Source organism: Mycteria americana, chromosome 1 (genome assembly GCF_035582795.1).
Source record: "Mycteria americana isolate JAX WOST 10 ecotype Jacksonville Zoo and Gardens chromosome 1, USCA_MyAme_1.0, whole genome shotgun sequence".
NCBI classification, from domain to species: domain Eukaryota; kingdom Metazoa; phylum Chordata; class Aves; order Ciconiiformes; family Ciconiidae; genus Mycteria; species Mycteria americana.
Window position 1 is genome coordinate 135757002 of NC_134365.1, and position 24819 is coordinate 135781820.

Sequence of the window (24819 nt, forward strand, 5' to 3'; positions counted from 1 at the left end):
ACCTAGCAAGGCCCAGCTGCCTTTGAGGTCTGTCCCTGACCTTCTGCCTCCTGACTGTAGCTGTCTGTGTCTATCTCCTTTAGCCTTTCATCTAGGTGGTGTGAAATTTTCAAAACCAGCTAACTTGATTTGAAAATTAGCAGACCAACCTTTCTTCCCTGTCTGCCCTCACAACTTTCTGTGATTAAGGAATGGCAGAAGACGAGCAGGGTGGTTCACCTGAAACTGAGCTTTGGAGTGAGTCATTGGGGTCACTGTACGTTTCCCAGTGCCTAGCTTGGGATATCTACACCTCATATCTGGCAGCTGTGATAGAAGAGAGTCAGACTTCCTATTCCATGCTAGAGACAATGAAAGCAAAGGAGCAATGCAGAGATACTGTCGTGGAATATAAACCATAACCCTATCTGGAATGAAAATTTGGGGTCAAGAGAGTATACTTTGACTGTGCAAGCTAATGTCTTTTCCATGAGCTCTGAAACTTTGCCAGTGTACTTTAAACTGGGTCAAGAATCCTTGTCTTGTCTTTCCTGGAGTTAATCTTGATGAATTTGTAACTGCTGAGTTAAACATGCCCATCTAAGTGTGTTCTCGCACTGACAGGCAGGTCCTTAGTTCAGTGCTGCTTTACCTTTGCTTGCTTGGATGGTAGCTGGGATGGTGCTGTGTTGCTTTTATGGGGACAGGGAACTGGCATTAACCTTCCCTGCTGGGCTGGAATCAGGGCTGTGCGTCTGTTGACATCTTTCCCCCATCACATGTAGGTAGTGAAAAGAGCCAGCCGTGCTATGGTAAGTTGCGGCACTAATCAGCGTACTGAGGCAGTTGGAGGTTTCTGGCTCCTGTGACAACCATAAAAACCTTTGAATGATTTCTGGGTTTGTAGGTGAGAAGCAGTGCCTGTCAACAGCTCCCTTGGGTCTCCTTCAAATTGCAGTGTCATGTGACATGAATTGAAGACCTAAATAATTTGTATAAATGATTGGTCTGAGAATTTGTTCTTAACCCAGTAAGCACCCCTCTGTAAAGAAGATTTTTGGGTGTATATGAAAGTTTAATGTAAACCTATGTCTTTGTACTCTTTTGTATGATTGTATTTTTTAAAACCAGCTCCATACTTGTGCTCTCTGCATTGGGATAGAGTGACTTGTTCCGCTGCTGTTGAATCCCTTCAGTGCAGGAAACTTTTTGATTTGTGCCTACTTGGACCAGAAGGAAACTACAGTCATTATTCAAGAGCTTCCTCTTCTGATGGAATGATATTTATAAGCCCAAGTTGGGATAAACTTCTGCAGACAGGGGCAAGAATGTACACAGCAAAAATGAACTGTCGCTGGTGGTAGGAAGGGTCATCACTGCCTTGGTGGTTTAGGAGAGCTGAGCAGAGAGTTCTGCTTAGAAGTACGCAGTGGGGGGCACCTCTGTGAACCAGCTACCAGTCTGGGGTTTGGTTAGGAGTGTGTGTTTGTGGGGGGGATTTAACTCTGAATGTGCTTTGCACAGGTATTTTTCACCTGTTCTCTTGCCCTACTCCCTTTCCTGTGTGCATGTATGCAACATCTAGAGTGCTTTAAGCAAAGCTTTGCTGTTGGCTACAAATGACAAGAAACTATATGAAAGTATTGCCTGTAAGGCACATTGTTTGTGCTGTTTTATGATCTGTGATAGATTCTATGAAACATTTTACTTCCAGGAATTGATACAGGCTTTAAAAACTTTCTTCTGATAAAGTGACATGCCTGGAATGAACTTGTCACTGCATTCATTTTAATTATTTTTCACACGCAGTGTGAAATACATTGATTCATCTGGTTAAAAGCCCCTGAAGTTAGGGAAGTTTGCTTTGCTATAACTAGATTGGAAAAACAGATAGAGGTATCGGACAGTGTTGATAATGCATGGTTTGGATTATTCTGAGTAGGATTATTAGCTATGTAGTCTTTCAGTCTTCAGATTCCTATATTATGTAGGTGCAGTGACTCGAGTAACAAGATACTATGCCCACAAAAGTATATTGTTTCCACTGGCATGAAATTTCCTAGATTTTATTCATTTAATACTTCATGCATGTTTTATCTTATTTCAGAATGTCCTGGTTTCAGCTGAGACAGAGTTAATTTTCTTCGTAGCGGCTGGTATGGGACTATGTTTTGGATTTGTGCTGAGGACAGTGTTGATAATACAGAAATGTTTTAGTTGCTGCTGTACTAGTCAAGGACTTTTCAGCTTCCCGTGCTCTGCCAGGTACAGAAGAAGCTGGGAGGGGACAGCCAGGATAGTTGATCCAAACTGACCAAAGGGCTATTCCATACCACATGACATCATGCTCAGTATATAAAGCTGGGGAAGAAGAAGGAAGGGGGGGACATTTGGAGTGATGGCGTTTGTCTTCCCAAGTAACCATTACGCGTGATGGAGCCCTGCTTTCCTGGAGATGGCTGAACACCTGCCTGACCATGGGAAGTAGTGAATGAATTCCTTGCTTTGCTTTGCTTGCGTGCGCGGCTTTTGCTTTCCCTATTAAACTGTTTTTATCTCAACCCTCAAGTTTTCTTACTTTTGCTCTTCCGATTCTCTCCCCCATCCCACCGAGGGGGAGTGAGCGAGCGACTGCGTGGTGCTTAGCTGCCGGCTGGGGCTAAACCACGACACAGAATTTCCTCCCTTACAGTCTACTCCACCATTATCAAGGTGCTCACAGCATGGAAAGTTGTGCTGTTGTTAGTGGTGCGTTGTGATGTATTTTACTGTTTACCATATTTTTTTATGGTTATCTTGCTGCTTTCTAATGTTGTTTCACAGTTAAGATGCACCAGTAGTTTGCAGTAGTTCCTATTCTATATCTTTCTGCATCCCCTTTTCAATTATAAATACATGGTTGTGTCTGTTTCTTGCTTGGTGTTAATTTGTAATATCATCTGCTTTAAAAATTCAAAGCATGTTGCTGATGATGGTTAGTTTCCAAGCTGATTGGTAGGGTGGTTGTGCTTGACAAGGGAGTGAAACGTGGAAGTGCTGACAAGTGGCTGATTGCTGATTCTTGGCCCCAAGCGCAAGATTGCAATAGGAAAGATTATTATTATCTGTCACACAGCAAGAGCTGTTACTTCCTAACTTCAGCGCCGACTGTATTTAGAAACTGAAGCGGAGGCTGGGCAGAGGTCCTCATGGTGAGAAGTGGCTCCCTGCAGATGCCCAAATTAGCTGAGAATGAGTTTTGAAGTCAGAGGGGGTGTAGTGCTACTAGCATGGTCCTCTGCCTGGGCTGCATCACCCCAGTGAAGCCCCTCATGGGTTTAGCTGTTACTATAGCATCTGCTGTGGCTGCATCTTCACAAATCCACCCCTCTACTCCACAGACTATTCCAGAGAGCAGTGGCACCTGCAAGGAGGACCCCAGGCCATCCGTGGCAGCCAAGGATACATCTGCTTCCCCCCCAGCAATACTTGGCTGTTCCAGAATCTGTTTCTGATACTGTTTTCTCTAGGGACCAGATTTTGTCAGCTTTGTACCTGTACAGTGCTCAGCCTGGCACTGTATTCATTGCTCAGGTTTCTTGAGTAGTGTGCTCAGTAAATGACAGGGATAATGCTGTGTTTAGTGATCAAACAGGATACACTAGCGTCCCAGCTGTCCAGTAGCTTGAATTTAAGCCATCATATACATTTAAGCAGCTCGTTTTTACACTAGGTCATGTATTTTCCTGTTGGCTATCATCCTCTGTCATACATTCATTGTGGATATTTCAGTGGTAAAATAACCAGTTAAAGTACCCTCACACAAGCTTCAGTCATTACCACCAGATATTCCATTCATTTTAAATAACTTTAAATGCTGTATTTTTTTATTTCCCTACTTCACTTAGTGCCATGTATACCTTGTGTAGTCTTCTGTTAGACTCCTGCCAGATTCCAGATGTCCTTGATCTATATAGTCTGATATCTAGCTCTGCAAAAGCTGCAAGATGCGTTGTCAGCCATTATTGCTTCATTTTGCAACTAAGATCATAAGACTTAGTATTTTTTCAGGCCTAGGAATTCTCTGTTAGACTACTGACTCAGCATAGTGTTATCCTAAATTACACGGGTCATGGTTACTTCTGGGAATTCATAAGAGGTCAGGAAGTGTCCAGGAAATGATTTAAACAAAAAAAAGCTCCAGTGACCTAAGGAGAACCAAAAGATTCACTCACATGCCTGGCAGCTATTGAGCAAATAGAGTAGTGGAAAATAAAAGTAATAAATGTTGAAAGGTTAGCCTGAGGCTGTCATTTCAGAAACATGTTAAGCTAGCACCGCCACCAAAAAAAGAGCCATCTTTCCTGTTTTTCTTCTTCCCATGTTCCTGTACAGACGTTTGGCTGCATGGTGGGCCGGATGAGGAGAATGATCGAGGTTAACATTAAACTAGCAAGAAAAATGCAGGGGTTGTTTTTAATAGCGGGTCAGTTCACTGTGTACCTCTTTACACTGCTGCACGAGCACTTGATCTGACAGGACGGCAAGGAGTGTTGCAGGAGCTGGGAGAAGCAGAGGGAGCAGCAGTGCTGCCTTTTATTTGGTTGCAGATGAGAATTGTTCTAAAAGTGCTTTGAGAGAGTGATGGTTTGTCAAACTATTTCAAGGATGGTTCATGGTCATTCGATTAAAACAACTACTAAAGAAAACAGACATGCTGTCTTGTCAGTTTGAATGGTCAATGTTGCTCTTCACTTTTCTGTTGTGTTGGGGAGGTATATGGCTTCGTCTGTGTCCCAAAAAACCAGCATTGCAGTTATACACAGAATTCTTCTTATATAGAACCCTTCTCCCCTCCCCGATCTTCACCTTGTGACCACAGAACTGTTTTGGAGATGGATTTCATTACAGATGCAGCTGACTTGAACCAGAGGCCTGTTTATTCACAGCTTTTAACTTTGAGGAAGTAACTTCTCATTCATGTAGCAAGTGTAATGGAACAGACAAGAGGAACTTGACAGCTATTTTTAGGAAAAGATAGTGTTTATCCCAGCAAAACTAAAAAAGATGTTGAGACATTACAAACTTTAAACCTAGACAGATTATTTTTTAAAATTATTTAAAGTTGAAGGAGTTTCTTTTAATGTGTACCTCACTTGCCCTGTCAGCTTGAGTAGTCCTCCACTTACATTTTTATTTCTATGCAAATTGACATTCTCCTATGCATTGTATGAAAAACCCACTAAAAAAATGGAAACTGATAGTGCCAGAAGAATAGTAAACCTGATGAAGTGCTTTCAAATGCACAAAGTGCATTTTGAGCACTTTTTTATTACTTTTATTTTCACAAATAAAGGTAATACTATTGCACAAATGCATCAGCATAACAGCTGACACAATAGTTTTGTCATAGACTGTATGATTCAGAAGGAGAGGGTGAGCAGACAAGTAGTGACGGGTGTACAGATGCCATCAAAAAGGCTACCAAGATGGCAAGGTATGAAACCAGCCTGCTTGCCTTGCCTGACATCAGAAGTCTGGAAAATTCTTGTTTAAGGAAAACAGAACAAAAAAAGAGAGGGACAGTAAACTAGAAGAAATTGCTCAGTTCAGCATGGAGAGCTCTAGCATGTTGATTAACATAGCATTAAGGAGTCTTAGCCAGCATCCTGGTGACAGTTTGTGGAGGTGGCCCAGTGCTAAGACATGGGAATAGGAGTAGTGTGTGTGAATGCTGCTGTGGAGAAAAAAGATAAGTATTAAGGAAAGGTTTGGTGGCAGGTTCAGTAGGGGATCTTGGGTGCAGTTGCATCCTTGGATAGAGTTAGGAGAGCCGTGCAACTGGATTCCAGGAATTCATTAATTTGGCAGGAAGTTTCATCCTAGCACAGATCAGAACTGGCATGAATTCATCACTACTCACAGCACGTTGTCAGAAGCGGAAATGGTTGTGACCCTAGAGGCAGAGCCAAAGCTGTGAAGAGTCATGCAAGGTGAAGGGTGAAGAGTCACGCAAGTATCACGTGCCCAGATGTATTATGGAGGGGGGAAATCTGGTTTAGCTACTGGATGAGGGACTTGCAGCAAGCAAAGCAACAGAGGTCTTTGACGGGAAGTTATGTACAGCTTAGAAGCTGGCATTTGGTACAATGTAGTAAGACTGGGTTGTTTCTGTATAGAAATCTTCCAGTGTCTAATTTAAAACCCACTGAAAACTAGCAAAAAGCTGAAAGTACAAGGTAAGTGAAGATCATTAGAAAGATGGTTGGAAATAGATCCCTTGACTAGGAGACAGAATGTTTAATTTGTTAATCACTTACTATTCTGAATTTTTTATGGGAAGTTACCATGCCACGTGTAGAAGATAGAATTACGGAAATTAAAAGGCAGACAAGCTTTTAGTATAAAGACACAAAATCCAACAAGCACATGTTCTGCAGTCAGTTTGTAGGAGGTTCTGTGCCAAAAAACTGGGGATACAGGTGTGAACTGACCATGTCTGGAAGGGGGCAGAGTGATTCAAAGCCAGCGTGTAAGTTTGTCGGAACTATCTGCCTTTGCTGTGTTCTGGGGCTTACCCACCATCTGCGTTGTGAAATTCATTGCTTAATGCAAACGTGGCACACTGCTCAAGCGGTTATTTGAAGTTTATTTAGAAACATACTGCAAGCTACAGCATCTTTGGGACCAAAGGATATTTAATGTGGGAGTGGACACTTTCTGGCCGTTGCAATCCCCGGTGTAAAGGAGACAGCTCTTTAGTAGCTATCTCATTATGTAAGGTATTAAAGATTACATTAGATTTCCACCTAAGCTTTTCAGTATAAATACTGGACCTAACATAGAGAAACTACTACTACTACACTGAAGAATATATTTTTTTAATAAATTCAGGGAAAGGAGACAACTAATTTGCATACAGTACAGAAAGCTATGAGGATTTTATTTTCTTCCTTACTCTTCTTGTCTAGTTCTTAACACCCAAAATGTAGTGTGGTACATAGAACTGCTTTTGAAATAAAAATTTAACTGAGTCCTTGCAGAGAATAAGACAAATTTGTCATAAATAGATTCTTCATAGATGCCATATATCTTCATGAAAACTTCCTTTTTCAGGTCCTATAGGAAACCTATTACAAAACTCATTTCAGAATGTGAAGGTTCTGATGTCATTTTCTGAATCAAATTTATTTAAAGTGTAAAATTGGTTCTGCTAACATCCCTGTGTTCTGAGAAGATGGCTATTTGCCCTACAGGCCCACGTAAAGGAAGAAAGAGGTAAGAAGTTTACTTCCCCATTCAAGCTGTCTACCCTTGATGAAGGGGGTAACTGCAGTTCCCAGGAGGCAGACAGCGTTCAGGGAGATGGGGAACATAGCCCCAGTGTTGCTATTCCAGGTGCCACTCCAGGGAAGCCATCTGCAGCAAGTGACTGGCATATGCTCCAACCCCCTTTCTTAGTTTAGTGCAAAGGAGCTGGGCTCAAATATTGGTTTGCATATGAGGGAGGAGAGTGATATTGTAATCATATAGCAAAGAGAGCGTCGTCCTGTGACAATCTGGATGCCTTTGCTACAAGGAGTTTTATTCCAGTTTCCTAATGGAACAAATCTTGTCTGAGAGCATCTGTTCATTTGCCCTCTCCCCCTTGATTTTTTTGAACCCTCTGGACAGTACCAGCTAGAGTTGACAGAAGAGTAGAGGTCTTTAATGCATTTATAGGAACATAATAGTTCTTTTAAACTGAAAGCTGAATAGAAGAATATGACACAAACTAGTGCTCCTAACTGAATGAAAACCTCCATTTGGAGTGGCAGCAGCCAGTGGCCAAGTCACATAGGTGTGCTGGCCAGTCAGTCAGTAGTTGTGTTGCTCTGTAGTAGTCCTAGCATCTACTATCACTTTCCCAGCTGTGCAGGTATAGGAATACAAGTGGAAGCTGGGGCAAGGGGTATTGGGGGCGGGTAGAGGTTGAGGTGATTAGAAGGCACTTGAGGAAAATCCATGGTTCTCCAAGCTTCATTAATTCTGCTGCTTATGAAACAACTTTTAGAGGCTTTTGGATGCCCTGTTCCTCATACAAAGATTAAATAATTTAATAATATGCACATATACATAAAAGTTTTGCCTATTTCTAAGCACACAAAACAATTCTTTTTTTCACTCAGCCTATGCCACCTTTGTCAAAATACAAAGAGGAGCAAAAATGCAGAAGTTTATCTTCCTGATTTCTCTTTGAGGTTAAGAATTAAAATAAACAAACAGTAGCTCTGGAGTGTTTTTTGCTATAATGGTGAAGGCTTCATTTCCCCTTGTATTTCAGTTACCTAAATGGAAGTCTTACCAGTTAACAAGCAAGAGAGGAACGAAAAGTGCTAAAGAGAGGCTGTCTGCAGCTCCCTGGTGAGATGCCAGTCCTTATAGTCTGCAGTTCTAGCATTTGCTGTCTGATCCCAAGTGGCAGTTACTGCAGATAAGATCCTAAGGGAGTTCAGTTCAGCCTGGTGAGCAGGAGGATGGGTTGTACTAACATGAGGTTTGTAAACAAGGAAAAGCATCAAATATATGAAATCAAGTTTCTGTGGGTTTGCTGACAGCTCACACCTAGTTGTAATAATATACTTTGCTCTCAGCACCTTCACCTGTCAGAAGCTGACTCACAGGAGGAAGAGTGCCTCAGAGCAGCTTGGTTGGATTTTAGCAATCGAGTTGTAGACGAGGAAGATTAATAACAGAGAAATAATACAAAATCATGGGGCATAGGGCATTTAAAGGGTAGCCTTAAAATAGAGTGACAGCCTAGTTGAGGTTGGAAGGCACCTCTGGAGATGGTCTAGGTCAACCCCCTGCTCAAGCAGGGTCAGCTAGAGCCAGTTGCCCAGGATTATGCCAGTTGGGTTTTGAATATCTCCAAGGATGGAGACTCCACAACCTCTCTGGGCAACCCGTGCCAGTGTTTGACCACCCGCCCAGTTAAAAAAAAAAAAAAAAAAGTAAGAAACATATTAGTTATATTCCATTAACAGCTAGACATCCTGGTCCAGTGAAATCCCTGCTTTCCTACTTTTCTGGTTGCTGGCCACATAGCAAGATGCTGTACAGACAGGAGCTTGTAGTCTTGAATGCTCAAGGCACAAGTCATAAGTTATTGCAGAATGAAGCCACACCATGTCTCAGGCTAGTTTCTTAAAATGCAAACTTACTACTCTATATTTACAAAGACTTTTTGGAGGGGGGAGTGCTCTATCAAGTGTCATTGTACATGGAAGAAAAAGGTAAATGTGGACAGGATAAGAGGATGTCAGGAAAGGCTGAAGGGAATGTATTGTTCATTCGGTGAGAGCGCAGCTGAAAAAGCAAACACGAGTAAATGTTGGCCATAGAGTCCATTACCCAATTCCGAAAGACTGGAAGGTCAAAGAGGTATTGTTATAATGCAGTGTCAAGCACTGCTCAAGTGTGTCTGCCTCTCTTGCCAGTGCTCTCTTAGAGCAGCATCTCTAGCATAGGTGGCTCAGGTAACTGTCATGCGGTCAGCTGGTCCCAGTAATGCATTGCATCCTTTAACGGGCAGCTTTAAACAGAGAAGCTTTTGGAGGCTTATATGTATTTCTTTTAACACCACGTAGCTCCCATGCTGGACAGCACTGGAGCAATTTCATTTTCAATGGCCTGTCTTGAAAAACTTCTTTGGGTGATCATGCTATTAGTCCTTTATGTCTCACTTTCATCACACAGTAGTCATTTAAAACAAAGGATATATGTATGTAGACCAAAGATTAAAACAATGAGAAATCTGAATATGTGCAAGGTAACTAAGAGGTAAATACAGCCCTGGAAATGGGGACAGGTTGCATGAGTAGAAGGAAACAGTTAATGTGTGTTCAAAATTAGAAGATACCAATGGTGCCTTTTATAAATAAACTGTTCCTGTATCATTTGAAATCAGCAGAGAAGCAGTCAGGAGGAGAGAGGGCAGATGATAAATGATTCATTTGCTTGCCTCCTCCTTGAGATTCTTTTCTTTGCCAGCTTGAGATAACAGATGTCTTAAAGATTATGAATTCACAGGAAAATAACACAAGACAATGGGCAGCCAAGACAGTATTCTGATAGTCTAAATATTTTGTTTCTTATATTTTATCACCTGTTGGATCTCAAAATCTAGAAAAGTTCTTATATCAATGAATGACTTTGCTCACAAACATTTTGGTTCAATGAGGCTTTCAATGAGGAGAAGCAGTTCTTCTGTATTTGGACTATAATCTGTTTTGTTCGTTGTGACTCAGCCTTTGGTTACAGGCAAGTCAGCTGGGCATGGGGAAACATGAAGACTGATTGTCTGTTGTGCTATACATCAAATATAGTGCTTTTTGCAGAACTTTGTGATCATTGGTGAGAACAAATTTCAAAGGACACTTCTCTTCCTTAACTGTATGAAATCTTTCAAAGTTAATTCAGAACAGCCTGTATTTTCAGCTTCAGTAGCGGGCCATTTCTCTGCAGTCACTATTCACTAGGGTGAGGTTCTTGCCTTAATATGCTAATCTCTTCAGGGATTGCTAACTCCCATCAGGTCTGTATTGAAGATGCCAAAGAATACTTTAACCTGAGGCTTGTTACAAGAAAACTTTTGCAACCCAAAACAAACATGATAGTGTATTCTTTGTGGGTTTCTACATCGAGAGCACACTGCATTTAAAATACTGGAAGCAGAATGAGATGTGAAGTAATTAGTCTGACTCAGAAAGGGGGTATTTATGTACTCCCACTTTAGGAAAAAGGCTAGATACGTTGGTGAATATTTTATCATTCATGTGGATCTCTGTGCTAACTGAAGTGAAAACTGAAGGGCTGGCAGTTCTGCAGCGGCTGCCAATACTACGTACTGTAAAAGAAGGGACCATGTTTGCATAGTCACTCTGGGTTTGTCTGCAAGCAAACGTGTTGCCATGAAGTGCTATGTTCTGTACTGGAGAGGTGGTCTTCAGTTAGATAGGCTCTGTGGCTCTGTCTTCCTCTATTTCCACATACAAATTTGGCTTTGTTCACTAAGCTGTTTGGAGTTCAGAGGTCTTTTACATGCATACACATCCATTGCAAATTGATTTGCAAGAGCGTGTGTAGTCTCACAGTGAAGGCCAAATGGTCATCAGATTTGTTGTCATCCCAGCTTCAGGTTAAACTCGATTTGTTGAAAAAGGAGATGGAACAGTGCTGTGTTTGCTTTTGCCTGTTGCTACTGAGTCATCATCCTACCTTACCACACTCTTTTCTAAGTATAAATACTCTCTTTGTCTTTATGAAAAGTTGTTTAAATTGGAGTTTCAGTGCAGGCTTCAGCTTTCTTAGTGGCTTTTAAGATATCGAACATCTGTGAACACTGCAAAATAATAAAGCAACAAGGTAAGTGATATAAGAGCAGACAAAGAAATGTAATTTACTCAAAAAAAAAAAAAGACTGACTTAAGTACTAAGTTATTTACAGGGATATTTCTGTAAATAAAAAAAGTATGAACTACCTGAGAGGCAAGTCAGTTATCAGATGTTTTGCATGCTTCAGCATCTATCTTCAAAGGCAAAAGATAGTGAATTACGCAAAGCTTTACATATATTTATATTAATCTTTCCTTGCAGCACAAAGATATCAAGTATCTTTTGTGTGGTGCTTGATATAAAATTTTGTCTGAGATATGGAGGCCTAGATTTTCTTTTGTTATTTTTTCATCTTAGGTATTGGTAGAGATTTCTTCTACGCTTAAATAAAGCTTTCTGTATTACTGAATTTCCTTACTCTGGTTTTCAATAATGCAAGCAGCACACACTATAAAAACAGCCAGGGTTCATATTAGTTCCCAGGTGCTGCTTTTTGTGAAGATATTTAGACTGATATTAGTAGATGATTTAATATTTACAGATGACTGTCTCAGGATATAGTGTAGCTCATAGTAGCTCTGTAAGCAAACATAGTGCTGCTGTTCATAACATACAAAATAATATTAGCCCTGAGGACAAATACGAGCATTAGCCTGGAAGTGGAAGTTGTCTGTGGCTGCAGCTGTGCTGCGGGGATACATGTGAACACAAGGCGTGACTGAGAGGCGGCCGGGGGAAGTAGGTTGAAATTCCTCTGTCATGCAAGGGCTGCCTATGGAAGCTGCATACTTCTCCTGTTCCTCTTCTCCAAGCAGCATCAAAGATTAACCAGAAAAAGCTGCTTTTAAAGCAAGATTTTAGCAGATATTTGTACCTGAAGTAGTCAGGTACAGCACATAATACAAGGGCTTTCAAAAGTGTTGAACCCTTAGTACTGAGGGAGTCATTGACAGCTGCCTTCCTCGTGACCATGTCTTGTTTCAATTGCTTTTGTGGTCATGTGCTTTCCTGTGTCCCTTTCCACTCTATGTCAAGAAGCTCCCTTGGGTAAGACCAACTTCCAGTATCGTAGCTTCAACATTTGAAGAGGTGTGTGATGGCACTGGTGTATGTACTTGGGGCTCTCTACACAAATGCAAATACCATATTGAGACATAGCAATGCTTCTGGTGACTGATGAAGCAATTACAACGTTTGACTATTGCATTTTGTGTAATATACATGAAAGTACAGGTGAAGTCATGAATGGCTGAGATGGCAGCAAGGTTTTCAGAGGCTTACATATGCATAGTACTTAAATGAGAAGCATTTTTATACAGGTTCTTCCAAACTGATGGAAGAGAATTGTAGACTGAGTATGCATATCTGTGACCATATACACAGCTGGAATATAAGGTTAAACCTACGACTATGTTATCCTACTGTCTTAATCTGTATATTGAGTAATATTAAGGAATACAGAACAGGAAATATGTTGCTGGAAAATTTTTTAGTAATTGTAAATCTTATGGGTAACGAAGTGCCAGGAGTATATTATGAAAAGTTGTGTGTATTTATTTTTTCATACTTTAATAGTGCCTGCCTTTAGTTATGCAGAAGAAGTTACAGAAGACTGTTTTATTGTATTGACATTTTTAAGCAGCATGATTGGTACACCAATCACACAGACTCAGTCCCATAATTTTTCTGCCTTCATAAACATAGAGCATATCCGCAAAACATATCCAGGTGTTCTTGTTTTTTTTAAATCACTTCATTTCATTACTGTAGAGACAAAAATGCATCCCTGCAGGATTTCAGGGTTTTTTTTTGTCATGCAAGGAAACAGAATAATAAGGGAGCAGCGAGAAAAAGCTGGGGAGGTAGGGTATTGTATATAGGTGTGAGCAACAGTGTTTGGGTTGAGCACATAGGGGCCAATTATTGTATCACTTTGTACTGGTATCTTTTCTTGAGGTTGTAAGATGTGCCATGTTTTCGGTTTTCCATTTATGCTGGAACAGTTCCTGTTCCCTGCTCTCCTGACTGAATCTGCCTTAACTTTGAGTGACTTTCCCTTTTTGCTTCTCAGAAGGCAAGTATTCGGAAGCCCTTTTTGGCTCTTCCTTAATGCTGAACAATTCCTCTTTTTTTTCTGTCTTTTTTTTTTTAATGCAGCTCAGGATTATAACATATTCCATCACGCAGTTTGCTGCTGTTGGCCTTGGATACTTATTTGCAACAACACCAGTGCTTGTGTTAAAAATTTAACTGTGGAAGAGATTTTAAAGAGTGCTTGAAAGATGTAGAAGCAGGGATCTTTTAGAGTGAAGTAAGCCTTTTAGGTGCCTAAATATCTAACTATACTTGCAAATCTTTCCCGTGTTACTACCATTTAATTATGTTGGTTGTTATGACAAAATTAGGCCTCTGGAGTAGACAAATGGGAATCTCAGTACTGGAACCAGAGGTTAGTTATTTGTGATAAATGCAGCAACAGAGATCAAGTAGTGACTAACAAGCTATTGGAAGAGATTGTAACTATTATTTAAGTGCTCTGGGTGTTCTGTATATAAAAACACAGTTGTCTTTTGGCAACAAGTCTTTTGATCATCTTAACTATTCTGCCAACAATCCTGCCCAATTCCAGGTGTTCTTCAGCAGTGAAATGACATGCAAATGCAGTGAAAGTTGAACGAAATGAACTGAAGGCATAGTCATAAGGGAGAAGAATGCTGCCTACATGCCAGCATCTGGAACATAAGTCAGTGGACATAGTATAATTTAAAAGTTCTGCCTGTAGTGCCTAGTAAGTTTTTGTAATAAAGCTCATGCTTTAAAAGAAATGGTAGTATGTCTGGCTTCTGTCTGTCTGGATTGTCTAGTGAAGTACACATGTCTGAGATTGCCTGAGAGGCACAAGGTGGAATCAGATATGCTAATGAGCAAGTTTTTCGAGTTTCTGCATCACTTGCTTCCAGTTTTATTGGCAATGCGCTATCGGGGGGTGGCATAGGAATTACTCAATGATAGTTAATTCTGTTCCATACAAGTCTTACCTGGAGAGTTTTACAGACCTTTAGGAATGCATTTGTGTTTGGATAAATGCTCTTAAGCAAGGCAAACCAGTGGGTGACAGGTGGACTTGCACTAGAGTAGGCAATACTTTGAGAGACTGAGATGTGGTAGGACTTCTCTAATTTGCTTCTCAGCTTCTGCCTGGGATCTATATACAGACCTGTGTAGGAACTCTTGTCAGAGTCGCTGAAAGGTAGTGAAGTTGTGGCGGTGCAACTAAGGAGCTAAATTGTCCTGAAGAACTTTTTCTGTTAACAGGTGATGTACCAAAGATAAGCTCTGAAAGTCAGGGTGGGGGAATTAAGCTGAGCATGCCTGGAAGCAAGAAAGAAAATCTTAAGGGAGGTTGATGTGAAATAACTGGGATGCAGCATAATATCAACGATATAAAGTTCAATGCTTAAACTAACTTTAGGAAGTGGAATCTTATTCTGTGGTTTGCCAAGCCAAGTGCCATGCTCCTCTTTCTCCAGCACTGAAGAAAATGTGTTGCTCACTGAAGCACTAAAGAAAATGTTGGCAATTTGATTTGTTACTGTTGATATGTGTTGTTGGTTTAGCATTAATGATTGCAGTCAAGCAAATCCCTTATACTCAGGGCTATAAACCTCTGGATGTGGTCAGTAGCAGAGGATTTTGAGGTATAAAGCCTGCTTTCCATGAGAACTAAAGGTACAGGGCAGTAATGAGGGAATTGAACATTGTACCTTTTGGCTCTTTTGATTAAATTACAGCTTTTTGAATGTGTTAGAATCTTGTGAAAAAAGCAAAAGGAAGAAGACCAAAAGAACATGATCTGTGCATGGCATCTTTTGAAAATGACACTATATTAAAGAACTAAATTTCTGGCAGCCTTCTTACCATGAGCCATCACTCTTAATAGGTCATCAGTTTAATTTAGTAAAAATGAAAATTTATAAATACCACAGAAGCTTGTTTAACTGATGAGAACAACTCAGAAAATATGGGAGCATTTCTGTGGCGTTCAGAGTTTCTCACCACCAAAAGCTAAAGATGCTGCAGAGCTGGCTAGATGCAGCTATTGCAGAACGCTTGCCTCCTCTTCTTCTCCAACATTGCCTGGGGCAATTTGTTCTGCCCCTGCACTGTATATGTAGGCGGGTGGCTTGCCAAAACAGATAGCCTTTTGGTTTGTTTCTTTTTTCCCATTCGATGCTCAGTTTTGGAGGATAGTGATACACATGTGGTCTGCCTGATACAAAAATACTTGGCCTGTGCTTGTGGAGTGAACTATCCCATGTGGATAGTGTGGCACTGTTCATTTTTGAGGGTGTTGTGGAACAGTGAATGTTAATTTTCACTTTCAGTTCTGAGATACCTTTTTGGGAAACCCACCTTCTGCTCAGCTGTCATAGAGCTAATGGTGCCTGGGACTTCAGAGGGCCAGCAGCAGCAAGAGTAATTGATTTATTTCAATTTATCATGTTTATTTATTGCTCTTCTGAACATGTATTCGTGGGCACTTGTGCAACCCTCAAATAACGAAGTATAGCATAACATGCCCTTTAAAACGGCAGGTTATTTTGGATTATAGCATTTTCACAACGGTAGCTGAGAAATAATAACAATCTTAACATGAGGAGTGCAATTCAGGGCTCCTCCTGGTGTGTTTTCCTTTTAGCAGAGCTGAAGGACAGGTAGTTGTATAACCTCACACGCTGAGCTGGTGTGTGTCAGCAGCCCAGGGAGCAGCCCTGCCACAGCTCTGCTCTCTGCAAGGTTTTGAAAATGTCATGGCTTCATTGCCATGGGAGACACATGCCTGAGTGTTTCTGCCCAAGTGACTACTCATCTCGGTGTAAGTGTTGCAGAATCAGACCCATTACACAGACTGGGTGAGTTATTTTCCCAGTTTACCAGGGCATCTCCTAGCTTCACACGTTAGCTTCCTAGAATTTAGGATTTGTCTGGGCTTGTGTTCCAATTTTAATGTAGTTTCCTAGATTTTAGGAACACTGCTGAACAGGAAAGTGAAGTGTCTGCTCTGTCTGTGGACGTGTTAATATTTTTTGTTTAACTTTGTTGCCTTTAATGGCTTCAAAAGGAATATTTAAATTGTATAGACATCCTAGAGGAAAACAAGATTCTAGTTTAAAAATCCCACTGATGTTCTAAGTGCCCAGTATGAAAGAGAGCTTTGTTTTTTGTTAAGTGTTGTTGATTTATTACATGTGTTCATTGTGTAGCACAAGTGCTACACACAGCTCTCATGAGTACAGCAACCAGAAAATTGGTTGCTGTATTTTTTGCATCTCTCCAACACGTCTTGAGGCATTTGTTTAATGTATGTTGTTACCTGTTGGAGTGAAAATAAAACCTTGACAATGTTTTTTTTGTCCTGATAAGAGAGGCTTACTTGAAACTGATATAGCAGAGGTCGGAGTAAGACCTGCAATGTAATGTAATTACAGAGATTGAGAACCTGTCAAAAAGCACTGATACTCTGGTAGCTAAAAATGAAGTAGCACAGTTGTTGGCATTCTTTAAGAAAAAGACATACTTTTTAAAGCTGTTCTGGAAATTTTTTTTTAGTTAAGTTGGACAGAAGTCAGCTTCAAGACAGCAAGCTGGTAGTACAAAGTTAATGTTTTTGGAGATTACTGTGTAGGAATCCATGTGGTTTGATCTAAATGCCTTTATTTATAGAGAGGACAACACAAAGTGAACTGAATGTGCACAGTGGTTCCACAAATTAGAGCTATTTACTTTCATTTACTGTATGTTGTGAAGTGCTACTGTGCATAGGCAATTTAAGCAGTGTGAATTATGTGATGGAACATAAGAGAAGTGGGAAAGATGCAACAGCAATTCGTGTTTAGTTTTGGTTTATTCAAATGCTTTCTCCAGAGATCAATACAAAAAAGCAGCAAAGAGCAAAGTAGTCGAGCACTATCTCAAAACCTGGCTATGGGGATAATATTTTGGAATTATCCCATGACAACATGAGATATATGCAATGAGAATAGAAAGAGAGAGGCCTTTTATGGGCCACTTGCAAATCTTGTTGTGTTTCTGTTCTTGCATTTTGAAACTTCATCTGCCATCCAAGAAAGAAGATTTCAAGTTTGTGTATCTCTTCTTGTTCTTTAGAAAAGCTCATTTATTGCTACAGATATCTATTGCCTGCAGTATTTCTTAAAGCTCCTTATACAGTCATTTTGTATGAATTGTATGCTAGCTCTTTTTGTAATGTATCCTTGCCAGTCATCTTCCGAGTATGAGAAAATGAACCAAATATACAGGCAAGTGCAAGATCCAGTGTCGGGTAATAGGCCCCATCATGTCAACAGGTGCTAATTGGGTAAGGGATGGTGGGGAACCCCAGTGCCAGGCAGTGGGAGCTATGGCACGTGGCAGTGAACTAAGTCTCAAGGTTGTGGATGACTGGGGCAAGCCACCTTGTTGAAATATGCCTTGGCTTACCCAGCATTACAACGAGGACAGAAGCATTTGCTGCTCCTGGGAATATACTGCTTGTGAAAGGCACTAGATGAGAGCAACAAATTGTTATTGTTGAGAACGGGCAAGAGAATGGGTCATTTGGAAAAAGCTGGTGTAAAAGCACCACTTGCTGCTGAGGAATATTTTTGCATCTCTGGAAGTAGGTGAGAAGCTGATTGGGCTTGTCCAGTCTTTACCAGGACTGTAACTGCTTTTAAAGTACACTTTTAAAAGCCTACTTGAAACCCTGTCACCAAGTTCCAATTTTCATCTTGTGATGGAGTGTTTCACCTGTAATGCTAATCCAAACGAATCATTTACACTATGAAGTTTAAAACATACAGGTACTAGAACTAGTAGCTTTGTTGATAAACATAGACATTTTCAGTTCTGCATGTGGTTAAGTTAATGTGTAGTTTAATACACTGTGCTTTACACTTGCCCCCTAAAAGAGTATAAAATATGCAGTCTGTATGGTTAGGCCAAGTTTTCCTGTTGGAGTTTGGACTTGCTTTGTCTAATTTGCTGGTGATGATTTGACTGCATTCTTAATGTTGCACTTGCAGACGTTTCTACTCCTTTTATATGCATTTTAAAACTTTTAGACTCAGAAAGAAAAAAAAATCTGGTGTTATATGGTTAAACCGTACAAGTGTCTTTTGAGTTTGTTTACAGTTACTTTCCTAGCATTTCCTTCTGCTTTGGGTTAGGCTTAAATAATGATCTTGGCTTCACTAGTATTTCAGTTCTGTCTGTCAAATGCACAAGCCTGGCTCCTGCTGTGGCATACGGAAGTGCTCCACTTCTCAGTTAATTAATAGTTTTCTCCTAAAAGCATATGACCACTGGTACTACGTTGTTGCTGTAAGTTGCTTCCCATAATTACTGCTGTTATGCAAAAGACTCATGCACAATAAAAGGCCCGAATATTGCTGCATGTTTTTAACAAAAGAATGAATTCATTGAACAATATGAGGTTTGATGTTATTCTGATGGTGCATATGTGTTAAAACCTGATGGTGTAACAAAAATGTGTCTTCCAGGCTTTCAGGTTCCTCACAGAGAAATCTTGGTCATAAAACTCAGAGCAGCAGCCAGATGGCTGAAACCTGGAAGTGTTGCTGTGGAGTCTGGCAAGAGAAAACCTACTCCTCAGTAACAGTAGAACATTAACACACTTGGAGTAACATATTACTAGCAGTGATGGCATATTGCATTGTGGCTTAATTGTGCTTAATGGAGTCCTGCAATCTCCATGATTCAGCTGCACACATCAAAGCAGGGCACTTCCCAGTTCATCTGCTTGTAGAAAAACACAGCAGCTTTACATAACCTGTTTGATAGAGTACTGGAAGAACCTCAAATATTCTGTCTCCCTCATCCCTCCTTGCCGTTTATCTTTCTCTTCTCTGGTATATTAATGTCACAAATTCAAAACAAACAAACAAACCCAACAGCCCCCCCCCCCCCCCAATATTCACACCCAGCTTACTTCTGTTTTCTGCTAGACAGGGGAAATAACAGGCCTCAGCGAGGTTTTTTTGTCATCCATCCAAAAGCATTCACCCTTCTAAGAGCATGTGGGGGATGAGAGAGTTGGAATTGACATGTCACATCCCAGGTCAGAAAAATACTGCCAAAATCCTCCAGGAATTTGGAACTTGACAATTCTGGTGCCTTTTAAAATCAGAATTGTATTTCTACTAGTGGGTGGATATAAGATAGTGGAGTCCTTGTGTTGTGGAAGATGATGACAGAATCCACATTAGAACTGAGTATGACCAAGACTTTATATGAAGTCTCTTAACACTATCTTCAATATACTTTTAAAAAGGCAATTTAAAAAATTAACATTTTTAATGCTCTCTGTTTGCTCTTAATTAGGTAACTTCTGTTTCTCAAAAGCATCTACGGAGGGTAGTGTTTTTAGGAAGAATTTTTCTCAGAAGCAAGCTGGTAGCTCAACCTTTTCCTTAACATTTGCATTTTAATATACACAATTCAATGGTTTATAACAAAAAAAAGGTGATGCAGTAACCATCTAGGCTGGCAGTCCGAAACAGCTGTTCCAGAACTCCATCAGTACCATTAAAATCAGTAACATGCAACCTAAAATCGTATACGTCATCTTTTCGTTGTACAATAGCTGCCTTTTGTCTTTTGCATATTAAATTTAGAACTGGTTTCTAGCTGAGTCATATCACAGCCCAGCTTGTCTAACCGGGAGACACTGTGCACTGAACCAGTTCCCCCCAGCTACAGATATAGCTTTGAAAGCTGGAAGGATGGGAAGTGCAACTGAGGCTGATGGGCAGATGATGCTGCATGCAGGGAAATCTGAAATAGAAGACAGGAAACTTTTCCTCCAACTTGGCATTTTCCTCCTAATACACCTGCCTGAAAGGGGCTTCTTTGCCAAGTGATTTTACTGAGTTCAGTCACTTTGCATGTACTTGAAGGGTGGCCCAGCAGATCTCAGTTTCCTTCCATGGTTCACCTGAGCCTGCCCAGCAAGCCCGTGGTAGAGGAAAGTCCATGGGTCTGCAGGAGCTGCTGTGTGCTTTAGTGTGTTTGAAATTATTTCTGTGTGGGAGAAATGTCTTTAGGCTCCTCATGCTGCAAACCTTGGCTCAGTCCCCAACCTAACCATGCAATTTCCATAGCAACACTCCTTTATTAAAAAACAGTAATAAAAGAAATCCAGGAACAATTGGGTTGGATTGTTTGTCTGAGCCACAATGATATCAATACATCTCTTTTTAAAACAGATCCAATTACAAAACTGTGGGGCCTAGTTTCGAAGAGATTGTCAACCATTTAGGTATACCTTTTGTCAGCAGGGAGAGGGACAGGCATTTGTCTATTCCCTGAAGGTTTTTATAGAATATAGTTTTTTGACTCCATAGAATAGTTGTACTGTGTTACGAAATGGATTGCTGTACTTTTTCTCTTGTGGTGGCAAAAAAAGTGGATTAGTATGTAGAGTTGTTGGACCTTCTGTTAGTGAAGTTAGCCATGTGGTTTTCACTGCCAGGACAGGCTACAAAGACATTGGCATCAGTGAAAAGTAGGCTCTATAGAAACCACCATATAACCCATTCACACATGCACACATTTATATAAACATCTGTTCCATGACAGAGGTTTTAAGTTTAAAAGAAGGAGTTTGGATTTGAAAATTCCAGTCCATTTTGTAATAGTTTACTTCCTATCTACTCTGCTGCTGCCGCACTTTTCATCAAATCCCGCGTTGTCAGTTCGTGACCTTTCCTGGGTCCGATGGCAGCATAAAAGTACCAGTGTGACTTCTTGTGTAGTGTTGCCTCAGCTTTTGGTGCCTCTTACAAAGGTAAGGATTGAATGATGATGTGTTGTCATTGCCTCTTTTTTTATCTTCATTGCTAATGCCAGAGGGGTTTTTAAATGTCTAGAAATCATTCTCTCTCTTGCATGTGTACAGCTGGAGGAAGCCCCTTTATGGTCTCCTGCTGTTACAGGCAACCATTTTTAGGATCTGATCAAGTACCACTTTAAAACGAATTAGATTTGTGCCCTCAAAGATTTTTTTGTTTGCTTGTTTCAAGTCTGTAAATATATGTTAATTCCTTTTTCCATTTAACCTAACTTTAGACATTTTGAAGTTAGATGTTGAAGTCTGATCTAGCCACAGCAGTAGAAAAGGTATTTTAGTTGTCTATTTTACAGTGACACTAAATACCCCCTGGAGGTATTAGGTTCTCTCCACTCCTGAGGGATAGGCTCAGATTTTAGACATGCAACTTAGGAACACCTACAATGAGAGACAGGTGAATCTTAGAATAAAGACCTAAAGGAGCTGTTTTGGCAAAGCCTGTTGTTTACACTGCTAAGCTACCAAGTTTTGCTCTGAGTGAAAGTGTTTGGGGAATGACCGGAGAAGCGGTTCACCTCTCAGGGCAGAGGGAAGGGTAGCCTCAGGTAGGGTGAGCAGGAGTTGGCAATCAACAGCTGCAAATGAGGCGGCAGCCAGTATCGCTCTTAAGGTGCATCATGACATGACATCTTTCGCAATGCATGCAGGTCCATTTTCTTTCTTCCCTTGCTAGATCTGCAGACACTTTGTAAGGGTTCAGTGCCTTCGACACAGTCCTTACAGGGAGCAGAGCAGTCAGGCATGCTCTGTGGCACACTTATTGAGGTCTTGGTGCCATCGCTTCAGATGCAATACGCTTTGCAGTCAGTGGTTTGTTAGCCCCCTTATACATGCACAGCAAATTCTCTGTAGCTGCCTGGTTTGTTTTAAGAACAGAGTGCAAAAACTAGGCATATGAATTTTTTTCCTTTGAGGTTTATCATAACTATGTAAATGGGAGCCAGTGTTTTTTACAAGGGTGAGTGACATTATTTCTGTATGATAGCTTGTTCTGAATAACATGTAGCTTGGTTAGTTCCTGACCTGCAGTTCACAGGCGTTTGGCCTTCAAGACACTTCTGATGTTGCACCACAGCTACAGGAAATGAAGAAGCCTAGAACTGCAACCAACAGGCAAAGTGCAGCATGGTGCTGCCTGCAGCAGGTTACTTGCTACAAATTATTATACATGGGCCAGTAAAAGTTCACTGATCCCTTTTTTTCCTTCTTTTAAGCCTTTCAAAACCCAGTGAGGACTTTGCAGCATGCCTTTTCTGGTTTTAAAGTACTGGGTTTATTACCTGCCTTTTCACCACCCACTAACTTTTCACTTGCAAGTAACTCAGTTTATGCGCAAGTATGGAGAAAAATGCAAAAAACCCTCCTACAAAATATTTTCTTCATCAATTTATAAGTAAGAAAAAAATGGATTAGATTAGAAAGTATCTGCAGTCTTCATTGTAGAATTGCTGCCCTATCTGGTTTAAAATTAACTTTACATCAATCGGTCAAATTACTTACATTTTAAAGTCACAGTGTGCCATTTAGACCTCAGATGACAAGCAGTTAAAGCATAGACTGTAATAATACTCTGCAATAAGTGGCAATATTAGCAAAAGGGGAAATGGTGAGAGAAGACCAAGACTTCAATATTTCTGTCTAAACTGCTTGTTAGCTGTCCCAGTTGGTCTTTCTGGTTCCTGACCATGCTGCCTTTGGAGACTTTGTGCTAGTTAAGAAACAGACAAAAAATTAGTGATGCTGGGGTGGGAATACTGCATTTGCAAAACTAGAGTTTTTCTTTACTAAGAGTTTTTGTATATGCACTGCTTGGTTACTCTGACTTCTTTTCCTGTCAGCTCTGTTTTCTTAGAAAACTCATACTGCTGTATTACCTAGGTTGGTTTAGTGTAAGAGAAAACAGATACCCTTGGCTGTAAAGCTCTTCACACAACTTGTGCTCTCTCAAGTGCTCCAAACATTAGCATGCACATTGAGTCCAGCAGCACCTTCTCCTTCAAACCAAAAGGATTCGCTGCTGGATCTGTTGTCTTGCATTAGACCAGAGAGAGGAACTAATTGGTACATAGAGTCTATGCCTCTTGTTGGCTTGCTACTCTCCACTTAGGTATTTCTTTAGAGAAAGATTTGGGAGGAGAGGGAGAGCAGTGAGACAACCATGAGACCAATGGAGATAAATGCAGACTTTTGCTAGATTTTCTATACAGTAATAAAAAAACTTTATGGGGTGGGAGGGGGAAGGATTCATACAGTTCTATTATTAACATCCAGAATTGTGTTTATTTCTTACACTCTTAGCAATCTCAAAAATATTCTTCAAGAGTCACACAATATTGATTATTAAGTAGGGTCACAACTGACATCTGTCACATCAGGCAACAACAGCACATCAGTTGCTACTTGACGTTAGAAATCATAGTGGGAATGTTATCTTTAGAGAAAATAGCCAGCCTCTTTTACAGAATGAAAGAAGCACTCAGTATGGAAGGTATTTACTATATTTAAGTTACTTTGAATGTAGCTGTGTAAAGTTGTCAATTTTTAGGACCATTTTAGTTTAGATGGTGAAGAACAAATAGTCATCTGTAGGTGGAAAAAAGAGCCAATTTGAGCGAGTTTGGTTACATTGCATTAAGGTATTAATTTTAACATTCAAAAAGCTGCCACTCATGCAGGATTGCAGTGGCTGTGAAAAATATTGCCAGAAAGCCAAATTCAGTGGCTTCCCTTCTCCCTTCTTTCTCTAGTTTCAAAAAGTTCTGTAACTTTGTATTACTGTTTGTCCTAGAGCAGGATTATCAAGAAATGGTGCAGGGGAAATAACAGACTGACCGTAAGATCCATTTCTGTAATTAAATCTCAGATTAAGGCCGTTCTTGGACAGTGTTTACACAACTGATTTTGCTGTGTACTGAACATGTTTAACAGTTAAGAGGAATAGTATAAAAGAAAGTACATTTACGTGTGTAGAGTGTGTGTATGTATGTGTGGATACATGTATATAAATAATATGACATAGTATGGTTTATACATTGCACATCTTCTAGAGAAGAGGGAGTAATCAGTGAATCCTGTGATCTGAATGATTTCTCTCTTCCTACCTTCTCCTCCTCCACCACATTCCAACATGGTCATGATTCATGACCGTAAGTTGTCCTTCAGCTAATAGAGGCTGAGCAGCAAGCTTCGGCAACTTAATTTAGGGAAGTTCTCTCATCTGCTCTGCTATAAATCATACAACTATAACTATATGTAAGCCAGCGGATCTGGCAAACAAAGCTCTGGAACGGAATCTTTTCATTTATCTGTCTGCCTTAGAACTATGATGGCAGAAGGGTCAAGTTAAGGGCTCTTACTCTGATTCAGAGCTATGAATTCAAGCCTCTCTCCAGTCGTGCATCCAAAGATGCACCCTCATACCAGCTTCTCATGGGAGCCTGGATGTCCAAGCTGAAGAGAAATATGGCTGGTAACACCATTTCCAGTAGCTGGTTGATTAACAAAATTAGCCTGTCTTAACCACGCTAACCCAATGACACACCTAGCTTTGGGGG

The 24819-nt window shown here is 40.5% G+C and overlaps 1 protein-coding gene across 4 annotated transcripts in view; it reads left to right on the plus strand.

The window, feature by feature from the left end:
- SH3KBP1 (SH3 domain containing kinase binding protein 1) overlaps positions 1 to 24819 on the plus strand; it is a 234139-nt gene that overhangs the window by 89172 nt on the left and 120148 nt on the right. The gene's annotated exons all lie outside the window — the stretch shown is intronic.